The sequence below is a fragment of the Canis lupus genome, chromosome 1 (assembly GCF_011100685.1).
Source record: "Canis lupus familiaris isolate Mischka breed German Shepherd chromosome 1, alternate assembly UU_Cfam_GSD_1.0, whole genome shotgun sequence".
In the NCBI taxonomy this organism is placed as follows: Eukaryota; Metazoa; Chordata; class Mammalia; order Carnivora; family Canidae; genus Canis; species Canis lupus.
In genome coordinates this window covers 72,573,151-72,595,950 of record NC_049222.1, presented here as the reverse complement: position 1 = coordinate 72,595,950, position 22,800 = coordinate 72,573,151, and the positions used below count along the sequence as shown (strand labels likewise).

Genomic DNA, 22,800 nt, shown 5'->3' with positions numbered 1-22,800 from the left:
AATAAGGGATAAAAAGTGCATTGTTGTAACTCACTTTTTTCCTCAAGTGCCTATAAGGGTTTGCAGTTAGAATTAACCGGGTAAGAGGGTAAAGCCCACATCCCTGAAGCCCAGCTGTCCCTACAAGCCCTCGCTCGCCCGTCGCAGCTCCGCGCTTGCGCAGGCCCCGCCCCCACACCGCGACCCCGCCCCACTCTGCCGGAGGGGGCGGGCCGGATCGCCTGCAGCTGGGGCGCGCTTGGATGACGTCACGAGGCGCGGCCGGGTAGCCCGTGGTAACCCAAAGTCTGCGGAAGTGGAGACTCGTGGGCAGGCGGCTAAGACAGGTAACCTGTGCGCTCCCTGGTGGGTCCGTGCCTCCCTCGTCTCCCGCGCCGCGATGGCCAGCTGGAGTCCGTTTGAAGGCGACGGGGAACCCTCCTCAACCCTCATCTTCCGTCGGTGGGGTCCCCATTCCCTGTCAGTCCTCCCAGACTCCTGAGGCTGAACCTGTCCTGGGGACTCGGGCTGAGCGGCCACTTCTCTCCGCCTCGCTCTCGGGGTGCCGTCGGGCGCTGCCTTCCCCCTCCCCGTGTCACAGACCATTCTGAAGCCTGCATTCGCCTCCTTCTTGCTCTCTTGTCTCCAGGCCCACTGCGCCCGCCCCTCTCCGCTCCTAGCCCCACAAGACGGGTCTCCAGTCCTGTTTAAGGAGATAGAGTTTGTGATTCTCTTAATTTCCACTTGCAGTGAAACCCGTCTTCTCCCCTCCCCCTTCCCACTGCCCACCCTTAGGATCCTTACTGAAAGCACCAGACTTTGAGTTTTGGGGTCCCTCAAGAGCATTCGCTCTGGTAGTCAGAGTTTTGCTCCTTAACGCATATATTTGTTGAGTAAGGAAGTGGTTTAGTAATGTGAAAATCTGTTGTGATAATAAATGATCCACATGGGATCCAATCAGCTGTTTAGATGGATGGGAACTCTTACAGCATTTCATTAAAATGTTCCTTGTTCCTGGCTCTCTTTTTGGTTTTCAAGCAGTGGTAACAAATACCTTTACAAAGTTAGACGTCGAAATAAATAAGCAACAGAACCCCAATAGGAATGTTTAGACAGCAAAAAATAATAAAAATTCAACTTGTTGATAGAGAATATGGGTTCTTACAAAACCAACAAAGATATGAACTCTTTGATCTGTTGATGGTTTGGTTTTGTATTTCTTTGTACTTTATGTTCCATTTTTGAATACAGCATATCTTCATGTAATTTTGAGAAGCCTGACAATGACTTGCTTATTGGTAACATTAGATTCTTCTAATATAGGGGGACAAAGTAGAATAAGATTAGGGAATACTAATCACTCATTGTTAGCCAGCTTTATCTCAGGGACCGTGTTCGACATTTTGCATGTGCTTGCTTGCTTGCTTTCTTTTTTCTTTTCTTTTCTTCTTCTTTTTTTTTTTTTTTTTTTTTTTTGCATGTGCTTTCTTCTTAGCTTACACAACAACCTTGTGAGTTTGGAAATATTGTCCTCAATTTACAGAGGAGGAAACTGAGGCTTAGGTATGTGAAGTTAACTTGCCAAAAACTCATAGTAACTAAATGGTGGAGCCAGGCTTTAAGTTCAGGTCTGTGGATGACTTCAAAACCTATGCCTTTTTGTTCTTTCTTTCTTTTTTTATAACTCTACTATAAATGATCAAGTTCTAGGCTTTTCACAATAGTAACACATAATTCTATGAGTTTATTCAGTCATCAATCTAAATGACTTGACACTTTGTAATATCTTTATTTTATATTATTATTTTTAAAAGATTTTATTTATTTATTCATGAGAGACACAGAGAGAGAGAGAGAGGCAGAGACACAGGCAGAGGGAGAAGCAGGCTCCATGCAGGGAGCCCAACGTGGGACTTGATCCTGGGTCTCCAGGATCATGCCCTGGGCTGAAGGCACTGCCAAACCGCTAAGCCACTGGGGCTCCCCTGTAATATCTTTAGTATTAAGTTCTTACATAGCTGGGATTAAAATACCTAGAAAGCTTAATTTATGATCCTCCTACACACACACACACACACACACACACACACACACACACCATCCTTATCTTTAAGAATGAAATAAGAGACCAGCAAGATTGCTCAGTACAACCTCTTTAAGACCCCTCAGGGAATGTGTAATTCTGGATTGTTGAAAGTTTTATCCCTTTTGACATGAAACTCATATTGACTGTTTTGGATAGAAAAATTTTAAGTGCCCTAAGCAATTCCTTGCCTTCTTAAATACTAAGTATTTTAACCGTTTCTTATGAGTCGAAGCAGTCCTTTTTAATATCCCTTACTGCCCTGTGTTGTGATAGAGTGATTTCCTCAGAGCTTTTATTATATTTGACCGCCCAAACTGGTTTGCTTTTTGAGTTTGCCTGTGCTTTTATATGTTCCATTGCTCAGTGTTATCACCAAAAGATAGTAAACCAGAGTGATTAAAAGCAGGTATTGGGGAACCACATTTCCATTATTCAGGTCCTAGCTCTACCACTTACTAGCAACTCATTGAGCTCAAACAAGGTAGTTGACCCCTCTACTACTTCATTTGTAAAATGTAAATAATAAGAATACTTTTCTCAGAAGATTGTTGTGAGGATAAAGTGGGTTAGTGTCTGTAAAGAGCTTAGAACAAATCAGACATATTGGAAGAGCCTTACAAGTGTTTGCTAATATTGTTAGTCTGGTTTTGGCCTTATGTATCATTCGTTGAATGATATTTGACAGATGGTATTTATGAGTTTACTGGAGAATTAAATTATCCTACCTAGAGTGCTTTAACCTTAGCCATTCTGGGAAAATGCTAATTTATTAAATTTACTTTTGTTGTGTCTTTGAAATGCAATATGCCTTTTGGTTGTGTTTGGAGTGGAGACTTCAAATATTTCATGTTAGGATTGTATCAAAATTATAGACTTTTAATTTCTGTTTTGAATTGGGGATATTTCAGTGGTTTAAATTATTGTTCACCAATATATGGGAACCCCCTCTACATTTGAATTGAACACCAGTTGATTTACATATCCATTTATGGTGCCCTGCACAGGTATTCTGTTGCACTCATGTTAATGATTCCATGTAGATAAATTCCTCCTTATAAAACTACCATTATGCACTGGCCACATAGAAAGGTATTTCCTCAGTGTAATCTTCTTTTTTTTCCTCTTCAACGTGCTAAAAAAAAAAGGTGACTATCAGCAAAATGAAATAATGTTCCTTATTGAATTTGTGAAGTATGTACTCATCTCCAAGCATATGTTTTAAACCGAGTCCAACTAAGAGTTGATATTGACTGCTTTGGTGTCCATAGTCAGGAACTTGAAAATGAGTGATCTATTTTTAAAAATTTTAGTACCATTGAGACCGATGTTCATGTTGAAAATTCCTGTTGAGGGGATCCCTGGGTGGCTCAGCGGTTTGGCGCCTGCCTTCGGCCTAGGATGTAATCCTGGGGTCCCGGGATCAAGTCCCACATCAGGCTTCCTGAATGGAGCTTGCTTCTCCTCTGTGTCTCTGCCTCTCTCTCTCTCTGTGTCTTTCATGAATAAATAAATAAAATTAAAAAAAATTCCTGTTGAAAATATAGGTTGTATTTTTAAAAGATACTTTTTGATTGTGGTAAAATATTCATAATATAAAATTTACTATTTTAACCATTTTTAAGCATATGATTGATTGCATTAGCACATTTCCAGTATTGGTTTAATTATCACCGTTATTCATTTCCAGAATTTTTTAATCATTCCAAACAGAAACTCTGCACCCATTAAAAAGTAATTCCCCAGCATGCCTGGATGGGTTAGTTGGTTAAGCATCTGCCTTCTGCTCAGGCCGTGATTCCACATTGGGCTCTCTGCTCACCATGGAGTCTGCTTCTCCCTCTTTCCTGCCGCTGCTCTCTCTCTCTCTAATAAATAAATAAAATCTCTTTTTTTTTTTTTTTTTTTAAAAGAGGATGAGATGGACCTTCTTTAAAAAAAAGTAATTCCTCTCCTCCCCCACCCCAACTCCTGGTAACTTCTGTTATACTTTACTTCTGTTTCTCTGAATTTGCCTATTCTAGATGGAATCGTGCACTATCCTTTTGAATCTGATTTAATTCACTTAGCATGTTTTCAGGGTTCATCCTTGTTGTGGGAGAGTTCATCCGTGTAATAGCATCAGAATTTCATCCCTTTTTATGGCTGAATAATATTCCATTGTATGTATATAGCATTGCTATACTTTTGATGCATTTTGATTTATGCTTCTATATACTCATCTCATATGGTATGAGCTTGGTGATTTGATGTGTGAACTAGAGGATAAGGATGGAAAATAATGTTATTTAACAGTGAACAAATACCTGGTAACAGTGCTAAACTGGAGCTTGAGCCTGCATTGCAGTGTAATTGTTCTTCTTAGCTAATATTTAGTCTCAATGTAGTAAGGTAAATAATAATTAGGATAACGTTACCTAGTACTTCTATAGTGTTTACAGTATGCCAGGCATTATTCCAAGCACTTTACCTGTGAAATAGGTACTATCACTGTACTCTTTTACAGATGAAGAAATTAGGTACAGAGGACTTAAGTTAAATTATTAAAATTGCATGACTGGTAGGTGGTGAAATTGGAATTTGAACCCAGGCTGGGTGGCTCCAGAGTCTATTTTTTTTTTGTGTTGACACTTGGCTTCGTATCAATTTTGCAATGTAAATTGTTTTGCCTGCTACATTCTTCCTCTACCCTCTCTTTTTATACCATTTTTAAAATAGAACATTACTTCCGAGCTTAGTAGGCAGTGGAAGAGCATCTTGAACCCAAATTGTCAAAAGGGTGACAGGTGCTTCTCATTTGGTTGGAGTGATAGTATTTGAATGGCATTCAAACTGCATTTTCAGGGATCCCTGGGTGGCGCAGCGGTTTGGCGCCTGCCTTTGGCCCAGGGCGCGATCCTGGAGACCCGGGATCGAATCCCACATCGGGCTCCCGGTGCATGGAGCCTGCTTCTCCCTCTGCCTGTCTCTGCGCCTCTCTCTCTCTGTCTGTGACTATCATAAATAAATAAAATTAAAAAAAAAAACAACTGCATTTTCACAGCTTAGTTCATATTGTCTTTTTCTGAGAGCCTGTCTGTGAAAAGCAGATCCTGAAACGTTTTAAGATCTCATATTGCATGTATATCGTGTTGGTGTTTGATTTTAGATATTGCACAATTCCCACACTGTTTTTCTGTCGGTAAAAATGAGCTTTTTGTTTATAATGTTGTTACTGTCAGAATGGTTTATGGCACATTCATTTTGCTGCTCATTACTCTGTATTGCTTGATTCCTGAAGAAATTATCTTGAGATAGCATTTTTAGATACATAATCAATTTCACTATAATTTTTTCTTGGCTTTTTTTCTTTGCTCACATTTTATTTCTTTGACACTTGCAATTGAAGGTTTAGTTTTTGAAACTGGTGGAGATTGGGATATGCTTGATAGATTTTGGCAGGAAAGGAGAGATATCTCAGCCTATTTCTTTTTCACTGATCATATTTTCTGTGCGTAACAAGTATGGTGTATATTTGGAGGTGTGAACTGTCTGAGTAATGTCTAGTAGAAATTGAACTATAGAATGAATGTTAAGGGTACAAAGGGCCCTTAGGTATTTTTCTTATACTCTTCACTCAGCAGTCAGGAATCTGACACCTGTATTGATTAAATGGTTTCCACATTCGAACAATCCATTTTTAAAAAAGATCCAATGTTCTATGTTCTTTTGAATCATATCTCATTGTGTTTGTATAGCATCTTTACTTGTAAGAGGAGACTCTCATTTTTTATTCATAGGTAATTATTCTTATAATAATATGTTCTAGGTGAGAGACAATGCCCTGGATTAGATAGGTTGCTGAGAGAATGAACTGATATGATGGATCCAAGAGATGCTTAGGTTAAATCAGTAGGATTTTGCAATTGTTTATGTGTGGATGAGAGTAAGAAATCTAGGGTATTTGGGTAACTGAGTGGATGGTGATGTCATTCACTAGGAAAACTTAGAAGAGGTTGGGACTGGGCATATGGGTTCAAAGTGAGTAGAGCATGGATTGCATAGACATATAAGAATAATTGAAGCTAGAACTGGAGGATGCACTGTCTAGGAAAGGGGAGAAGGAAGCACCAACTTGGTAGGAAGAGATAGAAGAGAGTAGTATCCAAATACCAAAAGAAGATAGAAGTTTAAGGAGGGTATGGTCATGTGTGTTAATGGTCCAAAATTCAGAACTGGAAGAACCTCCTGAAGTTGATATATATAGGGAGTCATTTGCCTCCACTGTGGAGTGTTAGTGGCATGGGAGGGGTGTACGCAGTGGACTGGAAGGGAGATGGAGGGATGGGGTTAGGGAGTAAAGACAGTTCTTTTAAGGAATTTGGCTGTGCAGGGGAGAGAGAAGAGTTGGAGAAAGATGTTGGAAATAGGGAAGGGTTTTTGTTCATTCGTGTTTTTTCCCCTAAGAAGAGATTGGAACAATCACTTACTGCTGAGGTGAAAAGGGCTGAGAAAGAGGAAGAAGTTGAGGGAAGGCATTTAGGGCATGGATGATTGATGAAGCAGGGTCCCAAGGGTCAGTGAGAGACAATAGCCAGAGCACAGGGAGTGCTGGGACAGGAAGGGCACTTATTCACCTTCCTGGGAGGGATGGCTTGGGGAAAGGTGGGGATAGATAAGAATACATTTATAGTATGGGGAAGGGATATGTGGAAGTTCTTGTCTGATGGCAGCAAAATTTCTTAAGGGAAGCAGGTAAATTTGCTGATACTGAGTGCTGATTTGGTGAGGTAAAGATTGAGGGGAGAGGTAGAAGCTTAGAATAGTCATGAAGGGGAAGAAGAGGAGTTGTGAGGGGACAACTAGAGAGAGACATGAAAGGTTGCCAGCCTGGTAATGCTGGCGGGGCGGGGGGGGGGGGGGGTTTGCCTATTGAGGTTGGAATCTGTGAATATGTAGTGTCTGCCTTTTGCCTGGTCATGTGATATTTATTTAATAATTTATTTTTTTAGGGGATCCCTGGGTGGCTCAGCGGTTTGGCGCCTGCCTTTGGCCCAGGGCGCTATCCTGGAGTCCCGGGATGAGTCCCACGTCGGGCTCCCGGCATGGAGCCTGCTTCTCCCTCCTCCTGTGTCTCTGCCTCTCTCTCTCTCTGTCTATCATGAATAAATAAATAAATAAATCTTTAAAAAAATTTTTAAAAAATATTTTTTTAGCTTTGGTTAAGTTCAGTACGCTGAATTTAGAAGTAGAAAACTTGGGTGATTCAATTGGTTGAAAGTTAGGTTTTATAGAACTGGTATCAGAAGGATGAAAGAGCAGGGGGAAAATGGTTAAATGTTCTAAGAGTGATTGAAGAAATGAATTACGTTATCCAAAGAAGGCCACAGACCAGTGATTGAAGAAATGAATTACGTTATCCAAAGAAGGCCACAGACCAGTGATTGAAGAAATGAATTACGTTATCCAAAGAAGGCCACAGACCAGTGATTCCCAACTTAAGAAACATTTATAATTCTCCCTCATAGGGGCTGTCCTGTGTGCATGTACGGTGTTTAGCATTCTTGGCCCCTACCTACTAGATGCTGGTAGCTGATCCCTCCAGTTGTGACAATTAAAAATGTCTCCAGACATTGCCAGATGTCCTCTATGAGGCAAAATCATCCCCCAACTGGAACCTCTGCCTGAGAGCCAGAGGGAGCAGACCCATTGAAGATAATGGAAGAGTTGAGGACCTGGAGTTTCAATGTAGTAAGAGTTGGTGAGTAAGCAAGAGAAAGAGTAGGAAGAACGGGAGGGCACACTGTGATGTTAGATTATGGAAATGAAGTATTTCAGTGATGAAGCTGTTCCAAGTAATGAAAATGTTAAGAATGGACCATTGGTTTGCTGAGTGGAGTGAAGGCAAAGGTTGTTGGCACTGAGTAGGTAATTTTGGGTGAGGGAAAATAGCCTGGAGCAGACTGGGAAAGCAGCCGAGGAACAGCCTGAGTTTCTGAAATGAGAACAGAACTGGACTTTCTGGGTATTTGTTTCCTTACTCTATCCATTAAGTGTTTCTCAGCTCTTTTTCTGACATTATCAATTCCCTGACTTTGTACCTTCCTCCAGTAGTGTTTTAAAGTTATGGAATCTATCCAGCTTGGTTTTTGTAATATTTTTTAAGTGAGTTCTTTTTTTGTTTCTTTTTCTATATTTTCTTTATATGATTTTGAGATCCTTTACCTCTAAATATATTACTTTTCAAAAGGCCCTGGTTCTGTGCTGTGTGACCTAATTTGATGGTATTTCTTTTGCATTTGGGCATCTCATGAAGTCTGCTCTCTTTGGCAGAAGTGTCAACATATCCTTAAATCTTAAAACCTTAGAGATGTTCTTTCCGTTGCCTTCCCCTGCCCCCATTGTCTTCTCTTTTGCTCCTTATTGTTTTTTATTTATTTATTTTAAATATTTTATTTATTTATTCATGAGAGACAGAGAGAGAGAGAGGCAGAGACACAGGCAGAGGGAGAAGCAGGCTCCATGCAGGGAGCCTGATGTGGGACTTGGTTCCGGGACTCCAGGATCACGCCCTGGGCCAAAGGCAGGCGCTAAACTGCTGAGCCACCCAGGGATCTCCATTGTTTAATATTTATTTTTAAACTGTAGTTTATATGTATGTACAGTGTTGATTGAGAAGTAATTACAGTGGATTCGGTAAGCCAGACCATAAACTACTTGTAGAATATGGAATATGCCTTTAAATGCTTTTTCCGGGATGCCTGGGTGGCTCAATGATTGAGCGTCTGCCTTCGGCCCAGGGTGTGATCCTGGAGTACCAGGATCGAGTCCCACATCGGGCTCCCTGCATGGAGCCTGCTTCTCCCTCTGCCTGTGTCTCTGCCTCTCTCTACGTGTCTCTCATAAAAAAATAAAATCTTTAAAAAAAAATGCTTTTTCCTATATTTAATAAGTCCATACTTCAGTGGAACTTTTTTTTTTTTTTACTTTATTTAATGAGTTTAACTTGCATTATTCATCAAGAAAGAGTGGGCACTAACTCCCACCTCTTTTCACAAGGCATTGAAAAATATCTTATCTATAGATATAAGTTGATGTAGATTTTGTTATATCACAAGTGTCGTCATTGCAAAGTAGGAAGTAAGTAGGTGGCATCAGAAGCTTGGCATTTTTACTTGATTCTTATATGAATTATTTTTTGTGGATACCAATCTATTTGATCAATGTGTTATACTATATTTGATATAGAATAATAAGTAGCTCTATCAAGGAATATCTTATGATGGCTAAATCCCCTAACAGTGATTAACAGGGGTATTTTAATGACCTTATTTCCATACTTAAATATGAGGATTTCCAAGAAAAAGATTAATCCATTTCCTCATTAAAAAATGGTAACCAACTTTTCATACAGATTTGATTTTTTTTGGCGTGTGGAGCACCTCAAAAGAGAAATGAGTTGTTCTCTCCAAACTGCAAAGATGGACATTCATCCTAAATAGAAAAGCATGCCACATAGAAGTTGCGCTTTAAGAAGCAGCAGCATTACATTCTGTCCATTGCTCTCTAGTGGCAGATGACACTAAACAATGTGCTCAGTCTGTAACCACACTGAGCACTTGGACAGACAGAAGATTCTTCAGGGGAGCACATGTGTGCCCAAGGACTTTGACTATTGTTCATAACCAACATTTTGATTCTGAACATCGCTTTAAAAACATTTCTAATAAAGAGAGTACTTTAGGTTCTGGAAATACCATGGTTATAGTGTATGTTGTGTTTAGTCATTTTCTTACAATGATTTAAGAAAGTAATATTTTTCACACTCCCGGGTAAATTGTTAATGGTATGCAATATTTGCAACATTTAATCAGTTTATGGCTAACACTTTTTTTTTTGGTGCAAAAAGGTGGTTTTATTATTTTTTTAAAATTTATTTTTATTGGTGTTCAATTTACCAACATACAGAATAACCCCCAGTGCCCGTCACCCATTCACTCCCACCCCCCGCCCTCCTCCCCTTCTACCACCCCTAGTTCGTTTCCCAGAGTTAGGAGTTTTTATGTTCTGTCTCCCTTTCTGATATTTCCCACACATTTCTTCTCCCTTCCCTTATATTCCCTTTCACTATTATTTATATTCCCCAAATGAATGAGAACATATAATGTTTGTCCTTCTCCAACTGACTTACTTCACTCAGCATAATACCCTCCAGTTCCATCCACGTTGAAGCAAATGGTGGGTATTTGTCATTTCTAATGGCTGAGTAATATTCCATTGTATACATAAATCACATCTTCTTTATCCACTCATTTTTCGATGGACACCGAGGCTCGTTCCACAGTTTGGCTATTGTGGCCATTGCTGCTAGAAACATCGGGGTGCAGGTGTCCCGGCGTTTCATTGCATCTGTATCTTTGGGGTAAATCCCCAACAGTGCAATTGCTGGGTCGTAGGGCAGGTCTATTTTTAACTCTTTGAGGAACCTCCACACAGTTTTCCAGAGTGGCTGCACCAGTTCACATTCCCACCAACAGTGTAAGAGGGTTCCCTTTTCTCCGCATCCTCTTCAACATTTGTGGTTTCCTGCCTTGTTAATTTTCTCCATTCTCACTGGTGTGAGGTGGTATCTCATTGTGGTTTTGATTTGTATTTCCCTGATGGCAAGTGATGCGGAACATTTTCTCATATGCGTGTTGGCCATGTCTATGTCTTCCTCTGTGAGATTTCTGTTCATGTCTTTTGCCCATTTCATGATTCGATTGTTTGTTTCTTTGGTGTTGAGTTTAAGAAGTTCTTTATAGATCTTGGAAACTAGTCCTTTATCTGATACGTCATTTGCAAATATCTTCTCCCATTCTGTAGGTTGTGTTTGAGTTTTGCTGACTGTATCCTTTGCTGTGCAAAAGCTTCTTATCTTGATGAAGTCCCAATAGTTCATTTTTGCTTTTGTTTCTTTTGCCTTCGTGGATGTATCTTGCAAGAAGTTACTGTGGCCGAGTTCAAAAAGGGTGTTGCCTGTGTTCTCCTCTAGGATTTTGATGGAATCTTGTCTCACATTTAGATCTTTCATCCATTTTGAGTTTATCTTTGTGTCTGGTGCAAGAGAGTGGCCTAGTTTCATTCTTCTGCACGTGGCTGTCCAATTTTCCCAGCACCATTTATTGAAGAGACTGTCTTTCTTCCAGTGGATAGTCTTTCCTCCTTTATCGAATATTAGTTGACCATAAAGTTGAGGATCCACTTCTGTATTCTCTATTCTGTTCCATTGATCTATGTGTCTGTTTTTGTGCCAGTACCACACTGTCTTGATGACCACAGCTTTGTAGGACAACCTGAAATCTGGCATTGTGTGATGCCCCCAGGTGTGGTTTTCTTTTTTAAAATTCCCCTGGCTATTCGGGGTCTTTTCTGATTCCACACAAATCTTAAAATAATTTGTTCTAACTCTCTGTTCTAAAGTCCATGGTATTTTGATAGGGATTGCATGAAACGTGTAAATTGCCCTGGGTAACATTGACATTTTCACAATATTAATTCTGCCAATCCATGAGCATGGGATATTTTTCCATCTCTTTGTGTCTTCCTCAATTTCTTTCAGAAGTGTTCTATAGTTTTTAGGGTAGAGATCCTTTACCTCTTTGGTTAGGTTTATTCCTAGGTATCTTATGCTTATGGGTGCACTTGTAAATGGGATTGACTCCTTCATTTCTCTTTCTTCAGTCTCATTGTTAGTGTATAGAAATGCCACTGACTTCTGGGCATTGATTTTGTATCCTGCCACACTGCCCAATTGCTGTATGAGTTCTGGCAATCTTGGGGTGGAGTCTTTTGGGTTTTCTATGTAGAGTATCATGTCATCAGCAAAGAGGGAGAGTTTGACTTCCTCTTTGCCAATTTGAATGCCTTTAATGTCTTTTTGTTGTCTGATTGCTGAGGCTAGGACTTCTAGTGTTATGTTGAATAGCAGTGGTGAGAGTGGACATCCCTGTCTTGTTCCTGATCTTAGGGGAAAGGCTCCCAGTGCTTCCCCATTGAGAATTATATTTGCTGTGGGTTTTTCGTAGATGGCTTTTAAGATGTTGAGGAATGTTCCCTCTATCTCTACACTCTGAAGAGTTTTGATCAGGAATGGATGCTGTATTTTGTCAAATGCTTTCTCTGCATCTAATGAGAGGATCGTATGGTTCTTGTTTTTTCTCTTGCTGATGAATCACATTGATTGTTTTAGGAGTGTTAAACCAGCCTTGTGTCCCGGGGATAAATCCTACTTGGTCATGGTGAATAATTTTCTTAATGTACTGTTGTATCCTCTTGGCTAGTATCTTGTTGAGAATTTTTGCATCCATGTTCATCAGGGATACTGGTCTATAATTCTCCTTTTTGGTGGGGTCTTTGTCTGGTTTTGGAATTAAGGTGATGCTGGCCTCATAGAATGAATTTGGAAGTACTCCATCTCTTTCTATCTTTCCAAACAGCTTTAGTAGAATAGGTATGGTTTCTTCTTTAAACGTTTGATAGAATTCCCCAGGGAAGCCATCTGGCCCTGGACTTTTGTGTCTTGGGAGGTTTTGGATGACTGCTTCAATTTCCTCCCTGGTTATTGGCCTGTTCAGGTTTTCTATTTCTTCCTGATCCAGTTTTGGTAATTTGTGGCTTTCCAGAAGTGCGTCCATTTCTTCTAGATTGCCTAATTTATTGGCGTATAGCTGTTCATAATATGTTTTTAAAATCCTTTGTATTTCCTTGGTGTTGGTAGTGATCTCTCCTTTCTCATTCATGATTTTCTTAATTTGAGTCTTCTTTCTCTTCTTTTTAATGAGGCTGGCTAGTGTTTTATCTATCTTATTAATTCTTTCAAAGAACCAACTCCTGGTTTTGTTGATCTGTTCCACAGTTCTTCTGGTCTCGATTTCATTGAGTTCTGCTTGAATCTTTATTAACTCTCTTTTTCTGCTGGGTGTAGGATCTATTTGCTGTTTTTTCTCTAGCTCCTTTAGGTGTAAGGTTAGCTTTTGATTTGAGTTCTTTCCCGTTTTTTATGGATGCTTGTATTGCGATGTATTTCCCCCTCAGGACTGCTTTTGCTGTATCCCAAAGATTCTGAATGGTTGTATCTTCATTCTCGTTAGTTTCCATGAATCTTTTTAATTCATCCTTAATTTCCTGGTTGACCCTTTCATCTTTTAGCAAGATGGCCCTTAACCCCCATGTGTTTGAAGTCCTTCCAAACTTCTTTTTGTGATTTAGTTCTAATTTCAAGGCATTATGGTCTGAGAATACGCAGGGGACGATCCCAATCTTTTGGTATCGGTTCAGACCTGATTTGTGACCCAGTATGTGGTCTATTCTGGAGAAAGTTCCATGTGCACTTGAGAAGAATGGGTATTCAGTTGAGTTTGGATGTAAAGTTCTGTATATATCTGTGAAATCCATCTGGTCCAGTGTATCATTTAAAGCTCTCGTTTCTTTGGAGATGTTGTGCTTAGAAGATCTATCGAGTATAGAAAGAGCTAGATTGAAGTCACCAAGTATAAGTGTATTATTATCTAAGTATATCTTAATTTTGGTTATTAATTGATTTATTTGGCAGCCTCCCACATTCGGGGCATATATATTGAGGATTGTTAAGTCCTCTTGTTAGATAGATCCTTTAAGTATGATATAGTGTTCCTCTTCATCTCTCACTATGGTCTTTGGGCCATAAATTTTAGTTTATCTGATATAAGGATGGCTACCCCTGCTTTCTTTTGAGGACCACTCAAATGTTAAATGGTTCTCCAACCTTTTATTTTCAGGCTGTAGGTGTCCTTCTGTCTAAAATGAGTCTCTTGTAGACAGCAAATAGATGGGTCCTGCTTTTTTATCCAGTCTGACACACTGCGCCTTTTGATGGGGTCATTAAGCCCGTTCACGTTCAGAGTTACTATTGAGAGATATGAGTTTAGTGTCATCATGATATCTATTCAGTCCTTGTTTTTGTGGATTGTTCCACTGGACTTCTTCTTAAAGGGGAATTTTAAGAGTCCCCCTTAAAATTTCTTGCAGAGCTGGTTTGGAGGTCACATATTCTTTTAGTTGCTGCCTGTCTTGGAAGCTCTTTATCTCTCCTTCCATTTTGAATGAGAGCCTTGCTGGATAATGTATTCTTGGTTGCATGTTCTTCTCATTTAGGACCCTGAATATATCCTGCCAGCCCTTTCTGGCCTGCCAGGTCTCTGTGGAGAGGTCTGCTGTTACCCTAATACTCCTCCACATAAAAGTCAGGGATTTCTTGTCTCTTGCTGCTTTAAGGATCTTCCCTTTATCTTTGGAATTTGCAAGCTTAACTATTAAATGTCGAGGTGTTGAACGGTTTTTATTGATTTTAGGGGGGGATCTCTCTATTTCCTGGATCTGAATGCCTGTTTCCCTTCCCAGATTAGGGAAGTTTTCAGCTAGGATTTGTTCAAATACATATTCTGGCCCCCTGTCCCTTTCGGCGCCCTCGGGAACCCCAATTAAACGTAGGTTTTTCTTCCTCAGGCTGTCGTTTATTTCCCTTAATCTATCTTCATGGTCTTTTAATTGTTTGTCTCTTTTTTCCTCAGTTTCCCTCTTTGCCACCAACTTGTCTTCTATGTCAGTCACTCGTTCTTCCACCTCGTTAACCCTCATCGTTAGGACCTCTAGTTTGGATTGCATCTCATTCAATTGATTTTTAATTTCTGCCTGATTAGCTCTAAATTCTGCAGTCATGAAGTCTCTTGAGTCCTTTATGCTTTTTTCTAGAGCCACCAGTAGCTGTATAATAGTGCTTCTGAATTGGCTTTCTGACATTGAATTGTAATCCAGATTTTGTAACTCTGTGGGAGAGAGGACTGTTTCTGATTCTTTCTTTTGAGGTGAGGTTTTCCTTCTAGTCATTTTGCTCAGTGCAGAGTGGCCAAAAACAAGTTGTATTGGGAAAATGAGAAAAAGAGAGGAGAGAAAGAAGGAAAGAAAAGAAAAAAAGAAAAAAGAAAAGAAGAAAAAAAAAAAGAAAGAGAAAGAAAAAGAAAGGAAAGAAAGGGTGGGGGAAGGAAACAAATCAAAAAGCAACAACAACAACAACAACAACAAAAAAACAAACAACAACAACAACAACAAACCACGGGGGAGTATCTTCTGATTCTGTATACTTTAAGTCCCTTGACTTCCCCTGGAACTTGTCCGTCTAGTTGGTCTTCTGGGGGAGGGGCCTGTTGTGCTGGTTTTCAGGTGTTAGCACTTGGGGGAGCTGCTCTGCCCCCTGCCTGGTGCAGGGCTCAGTGGGGGTTGTTTACCCTGTGAGGCCCCAGGAGGAACAACCGTAGTGGCAGCGGCCAGCTCTGGAGCCCTGGATTCAGCCCCCGCAGGAACTACAGAGCTCTCCGTCTGCAGGGCCTGGAGGCTCCGGGGCGGGGCCGCTGATCTGCTCAGCTCGGGGCAGGAGCGTCCTTGCTGTCCTGTGCCCTCCCGGCCTCTGCCTATCCCGGGGGGAGGCTGGATCCTGGGCTATGTCCCAGCGCCCTGTGCTCCCGGGGCCTGTGCTGTTGGATTCGCGCTCCCGGCAGCACAGCCCCCTCCGCGGAGCCGCTGCCCAAGCCCCTCCGAGCTGCTCCGGGAGCCGCGCAGCCCTCTCCGCACGGAGCCTCTTCCTCTGCCCGAGCCCCCCTGAGCTGTTCCGGATCCCGCCGTGCGCGCTGCAGCCGTCAGGGAGCTCGGCGCACTCTCCCGGGGCGCACTCCTTTGTAACTGTCCCTGGGAGCCTGAGGGCACCCCCGCCCTCCTGGGGTCCTGCTCCAACTCCCTGCAAGCCCCTTTCCGCCCGGGAAGATTGGTGCAGCTCCTGCTTCTCCGGGACGGGCCTCTCCTGTCCTGGGGACACTCGCCCCAGCCTTAGCCCGGCTCCTCGCGGGGCCCCTCCCCCTTGGAGGCCTTTTGTTCCTTTATTTCTTTTTCCCGTCTTCCCACCTTGATAGAAGCGCGAACTCTTCTCACTGTAGCATTCCAGCTGTTCTCTTTAAATCTCAGGCCGAATTCATAGATTTTCAGGATAATTTGAAGGTTTTCGAGGTAATTTGGTGGGGACAGGTGACTTGGAGACCCTACTCTTCCACCATCTTGCCCCTCCTCCAAAAGGTCAGTTTATGGCTAACACTTTAAAAACATATTTCCCTGCTGGTGCTAGTCTCTATTGTTCTCCAGGTTTATGCTTTTTCCTTAAGTATATATCAAAGTGTCAAAGAAAGATAAACTGCTTAACCTTACTTTTAAATCTTCCTAATTAATTTTAACATGGGCCTCAATTACATATGTTCAGTTGTGTGTTCAAGTTGAAAAGGTAATGGAGATTCTGAAAAGGTAATGGAATATCTTCCAAAGATATTGATCCTGTATCAAGTGCATTTTCTTATTTTGCTCTCACATACTTTTCAATTTCTAGGAATTAGTTGAAATCTTTTCTTCGGGAGGCTGGCATACACGTTCAGTTCACCACTTAGAACTTGATGCTAGGAGTATATTTTAAACCTTAATGAGATGGATTTGAAAGCCATCTACAGAGAATGGTGCACCCATATGTACTGTGTAGATTCCGGACCTATCTCTTAGTGGAGAAATCTTTTATATATTTATTCCCATGGAGGACCAGAATGTAAGTAATGAGACATTGCTGATATGTCTAGGGAATCACCAAGGTGGTCTGTAGCTGTAGCTCTGTGACAGTCACCAAATAAATCACGAAATGGAGAGAGCCTGTCTTGATTTCTGGCTAAAGGAAATGTAGCTTCCTAAGACAGGAACAGAGGGACCTCTTGCCCTTCCTACAGCTTTCCTGCTGTAGGAAGTATGATTTCCTATAGAGGACAGAAAGGTCGTCCACACAGGGTAAGAAGTGGGGACTGTAGAGTCAGGCAGAGGTCAGGAATTAGGAGAGGGAGTTGCCAAGGAAGGACAAGCTTTTCACCCAAACTGCAAGTTTTGAATGATGGGGACTTCTTGAAGATTCTGAGTACAGTCCTACAAAGAAGCCAGCAGTTAGAGCATTTGCCAGATGGAGCCGCCACCTCCCCATACCCCCTCCTTTTAAAGCATCATTGAACTCCACAGTGAATCTTAAATAGTGCTGGTTGGGAGGAGAACAGAGTTAGCTAAATCAGTGCTTCTCAAAGTCTGGTTGCTAGACCAACAACTTTAGTATCACCTGGAACTTGTTAGAAATGCAAATTCTTAGAGCCCATTAGTTGATATTTAACAGGATCTTCAGGTGATTCTAAGTATATGTCGTGTTTGAAAACCACCGGCTCAGGCAATTTCAAGTGGTTGAGGGGGGTACCCAGGTGGCTCAGTGTCCGCCTTTGGCTCAGGTCTTGATCCCAGGGTCCTGGGATCGAGTGCTACATCAGGCTTCCCGCAGGGAGCTTGCTTGTGTCTCTGCCTCTCTCTCTGTGACTTTCATGAATAAATAAATAAAATCTTAAAAAAAAAAAAAAGAACCACTTTGCCTAAGTGTGGTATCAAAGTCACTGTTGAGAAAGAATGAATGAAAAGTGTATTGTGTGCTGGAACATCCTTCAATATTTATTTAGGGATGACATTGTTTTTACACAGTATGCTGTGTTTCAAGTTGAAGGGCAGAAGAGATACTGATATCTACACTATAGATGTAACAGGTAACTTTGTGCTTATTGGTGGAGAATACTCCCTGTTCATGGCTGCAGTTCACACTGGAATCTAAATTCTGCTGAACCGTAATAGAAGACAACTTTTCACTTTGCCTCCTTTTTCATTTTATTTTATTTTATTTATTTTATTTTATTTATTTATTTTTTTTTAATATTTTATTTATTTATTCATAAACACAGAGAGAGGCAGAGACACAGGCAGAGGGAGAGGGAGAAGCAGGCTCCATGCAGGGAGCCCGACGTGGGACTCGACCCCGGGTCTCCAGGATCACACCCCAGGCTGCAGGCGGCGCCAAACCGCTGCGCCACTGGGGCTGCCCTCCTTTTTCATTTTAAATATTTATCTCTTGATTTTCTTTTTTGTACTTTGTGTAGGCAATGATCTGTGAGAATCTTGTTTTCATGGCTTTTTTGATAGCAAGAGTTCAAGTAGCTATAAGGTTCAGAAGTATTAGAATAGAATTACTTAGACGTCTTATGTAGTGTGGATTATTAGCCCCTGTCCCTGGAAATTTAGATTTAAAACATCTGACACAGTATCCAAGAATCTGTATTGTTTTCTTAGTAGACTTTTTTTTTTTTTTTTGAAGGGCGTAGAGGTAGAGGGAGAGAGAGAATCTTAATCAGGCTCCATACTTAGTGTGTGAGCACAATGCAGGGTTTAATCCCACAACCCTGAGATCATGACCTGAGCTGAAATCAAGAGTCAGACACTTAACGGGCTGAGTCACCCAGGTGCCCATAAGGATCTGTGTTTTTAACAAGTACCACTCTCACTAGCCTGCCCTTCACCAGTTCATTCTTAGGCACATGATCCTCAGACCACACTTTGTGAAACACTGTGCTAGATCTCTGAGAAGAGTGGTGATTTATCGGATTACAATTTTACCCTTGGGGAGTTCTGAGATATAGATGTTTTCCTGAGTTTTTGAAGATATTCACAAATATGAATCTTAATTGCTAGTAATGTAGCTACCTGAATGTTTAATATTCACTGGGAAATTGTACAGAGATGCCTCAGATAAAATTCTAGAGATCATGAATATTCTTAGGTTAAAAATGCCCCCAAAAGACCAGTTTGACAGATTTAAAACCAGCCAGATTTAAAAATTTGTTCTATAATTCATGTTTTCTGAATAATCTTTATGAAGCCTACATTTACATTTATGGGGCTACATATTAAAACTTCACATAGAAAAGGGATGAACTAAATTGAGAAAATATTGGAAAAGCATATCTTTTCACAGTCTCCAAGCCATGTGCTAGAAGCCTAAAAGGCATTAAGAGTGTTAAGAAAATACTGTGTCAGTGAGCCTGCAGGCTAGTATCCTCAGTTCACTGTGAGGGGCAGGAGGAAATTTATCTAAAATGATATATGAATTTTTTCCTACATAGAATTATATAAAAAATGGTTTTATTCAGCTTCCAGGAGAATGCTTCAAGAAAGAATTAGGGCAAGAAGCATTCCTTCCCCCCACCCCCACCCCAGTTCTCTTTGTAGAGAGCCTGCAGTTACTATCTTTCTCTGTGCCTCACTACCTAGGATTCAGTTAGGGCTTCTTGAAATAGGTAAGTATAAAGGCAGTGGCATGTAATTGTTTCACCTATTTAGGATAGATAACTACAAAAAGAGGTAGTCTTATTTGCAGTGGGAAAGGAAGTAAAAAAAAAAAAAAAGTGATTAAATATTCCAGTGTCTTCAGTGTGGTTTTTTTTGAAGGGTATGGGAGTGTTGTATCATGACATCCCCCATCAGGAGTGGGGTAAGCTCCTCTAAGCTATTTCAAAGCACTCATGGTACTAGTATTTCAAAATGAAATCTAACCCACATTTCTTTTAGATGGGAGGAACAGGTGTGGTAGAGCCCAGACCCTCTCTGCCCTAGAGTAGTACTTTAGAAGTGGGCCTTTCTGCAAGCTTTCAGTACTGGTGTTAGCAGGAAGGAAGCAGGCTCAATAAAAAAGTCCTGCCCACCTGTCCATTAGGCAGTTGGCCTTCTGCCAAGTTCAGCTCTGTTTGACAAGCAGAGCATGAAAGTAGCATCTGGACCGTACCATCCCATACCCAAGAACTTGTAGAGAAGACTTAGCATCCTTGTTCTTTCAGCTGTCTTCCTTATGGAGACCTATTGCTTGTCATTTTTCTTTACCATTCAATCCAGTGTTATTCTCAAATACTTTTTCTTGGCTGAATGTCAGCACTGTGGTTCCTATTGATAATGTGCCTTTATAGAGTAGGACAGTCCTAAATTTTGCTGTAAAGTGGCTCTCTGAACATTCTGATTTCCTTATCACTTTCTAAAGTGTAGATACATGTTACCTAGTTCAGCTGATTTTTTTTAACTAGTTTTTTAAAAAATATTTTTAAAATTTATTCATGAGAGACACAGAAAGAGAGGCAGAGACCCAGGCAGAGGGAGAAGCAGGCCCCCTGTGGGGAGCCCAATGCAGGACTTGATCCCAGGACTCCAGGATCTCGCCCTGAGCCAAAGGCAGAAGCTCTACCACTGAGCCACCCAGTGCCCTAACCAGTAATTTCTTGATTTGTATGCAAGATGATTTAAAGTGGTTAATGGATAAACATCTTTTGAATTTGAATAGTTACGTATCTCTTTTAATGTATGGTGGAAAATGCAAATTTGTTCAAACCCATGATGTCATGTATTTTATAAAAGATGAGTCAGTGATAAAGTGGATTGAAGAAAAAGGATTTAATAAATAATAAGATGATGGTATGAAGATGGCAAAAATACTGGAGGTGGTACATATATGACTGAAGTTTAGGAGATATTCAGGGCCTACACTTTTTGAAATAGTCTTTAAAGTAATATACAAAATAAATTCTAAGGTTGAAATGCCATGCCACATTGGAAGATGTGTACTTGGCATGGCATAGTTGTATAACTACAAATTCCTATTCAAACAATGTGCATCTTTTTTAAATAGCCCTTTTAAAACACTAAGCTTGGGGATCCCTGGGTGGTGCAGTGGTTTGGCGCCTGCCTTGGGCCCAGGGCGCGATCCTGGAGACCCGGGATCGAATCCCATGTCGGGCTCCCGGTGCATGGAGCCTGCTTCTCCCTCTGCCTGTGTCTCTGCCTCTCTCTCTCTCTCTCTCTGTGACTATCATAAATAAAAATTAAAAAAAAAATTAAAACACTAAGCTTAAAATAATCTTGCTAACATCATTGATAGGTTTTTACTGAGTCTTTTGTTATCAATTTTGTAAGATTTTCTATTTTCTGTAGTCCACAAGTAAGAAAATCACCGTAAAACTTTGTTTAAATGGTTTTCTGGGTTTTTTTGCCACTTTAAAAAATAATAGCTTTGGGACATCTGACTGGCTCAGTCAGTAAAGCACATGACTTTTAATCTCAGGGTTGTGAGTTCAAGCTCCATGTTGGGTATAGAGCCTACTTAAAAAGTATAGCTTTATGGAGATGTAATTTACATGCCATAAAATTCACCCTTTAAAACTGTATAATTCAGTGGTTTTTATTTTTTATTTATTTATTTATTTATTTTTTTTAAATTTTTTATTTTTTATTTTTTATTTATTTGTGACAGTCACAGAGAGAGAAAGGGAGAGAGGCAGAGACACAGGCAGAGGGAGAGGCAGGCTCCATGCACCGGGAGCCTGACGTGGGATTCGATCCCGGGTCTCCAGGATCGCGCCCTGGGCCAAAGGCAGGCGCCAAACCGCTGCGCCACCCAGGGATCCCAATTCAGTGGTTTTTAGTATGTTCCTAGAGTTGTGCAGCAACTCTGCACAACTGTTTAATTTTCAGGTATTATCATCACTCCAAGAGGAGCCATTGACAGTCACTCCCCATTCTAACCTTTTCTCAGCTCTATGGATTTGCCTGTTGTGGACATTTTATATAAATAGAAGGGTAATATGTGGCCTTTTGTGTCTTCCTTTTACTTAGCATAATGTCTGTAAGTTTCATCCACATGATAGTATATATCAGTACTCCATTCTTTTTTATGACTGTGTAATAGTTCACTGTCTGGATGTACCCCATTTTATTTATCCATTCAACATTCAATGGACATTTGGGTTGTTTTGCTGTTTGTTTTTTTTTCTTAAACAATACTTTAAAACACCTGAGGTCTTTGAAGTAGTCACTGAATGACTCCATAGGTGTGGTAGAGGAGACTCAAGCAGTTAATGGGAACTAGATTTTAAGTCCTTCATTTATCATGGATTCAAGGAGTCTTTGTCATCTCTTTTTGCTAGTAAAATATATTTTCCTATGAGTTGGACCAGTGAGTTTTTCCATAGCAGAACATTCATTAATAAACGATTTTCACAATACCTCTTTAAGGACTGAGTTTCCAAAATAGCTTCTATTTAAAAATAGTGTTTTTCAACAATCCTAGAAGAGGAAATCTTACTGAAAAAGCTGATATTTTTGTCTATATTTTCTTTTCCGATTTCTTTATTTTTACCCAACTGACCTCTGTAACCCAGGTCTATTAATTGAGATCCTGTTTCCAGTATATGAATATTTATAGACAATAATAAATTATATTCTCTTAGTGGAGTTTGAAGTTTTGTTAACTTTTATCCCAGCACAAAAATTCCTGGGTGGTCTAATAAAATCCTAATTAAATATTAAGCCAGTTCTTTTTATTTTTGAAGGCTGTATTAACTGAATTATATCCACAGAAGTGTTGAATAGTTATTTATCTTGGGCCTGTGGTATGCAAAGCACTTTATAGAGTAAGAGTCCTACCTTTTGCATCTACTGAAGTCTTACCTGATTTCAACCATTATACTCAAATTCTTCAGTGAGGATAGTGAATGAATTTGATTGTGAACTGGAATTATGAAGGTTCTAGAAACTTTGTCATGTGAGAATCAGGTGAACTGACGTTGGAAGAGAAGACTCAGGCAGTGTATCACAATGGCCCTCCAGGCATTTAGAACTTGTCTTATTCTAGAGAGTGGTCACTGGGGAAATTTGTGTGAAAGCAGTGTGTGTCAACAAGGCTGGTACTCCTGCCAGCTGAGGAGGCTTAAAACATGAGTTTGTGTTCTTATTTTCTATCCTTATGTACCTTTCCACCA

The 22,800-nt window shown here is 40.6% G+C and overlaps 1 protein-coding gene across 47 annotated transcripts in view; it reads left to right on the top strand.

Moving 5' to 3' along the window:
- The first annotated feature begins 235 nt into the window (after positions 1-235).
- The window catches only part of C1H9orf3 (aminopeptidase O (putative)), a 332,909-nt gene continuing 310,344 nt past the window's right edge, over positions 236-22,800 (top strand). For 46 of the 47 annotated variants that reach the window (XR_005353980.1, XR_005353979.1, XR_005353984.1 and 43 more), the window contains exon 1: positions 236-326. The gene's annotated coding sequence lies outside the window, so the exon portion shown is untranslated. Of the gene's footprint in view, positions 442-22,800 lie in introns of all 47 variants that reach the window. The other variant, XM_038526867.1, reaches the window with a different exon arrangement.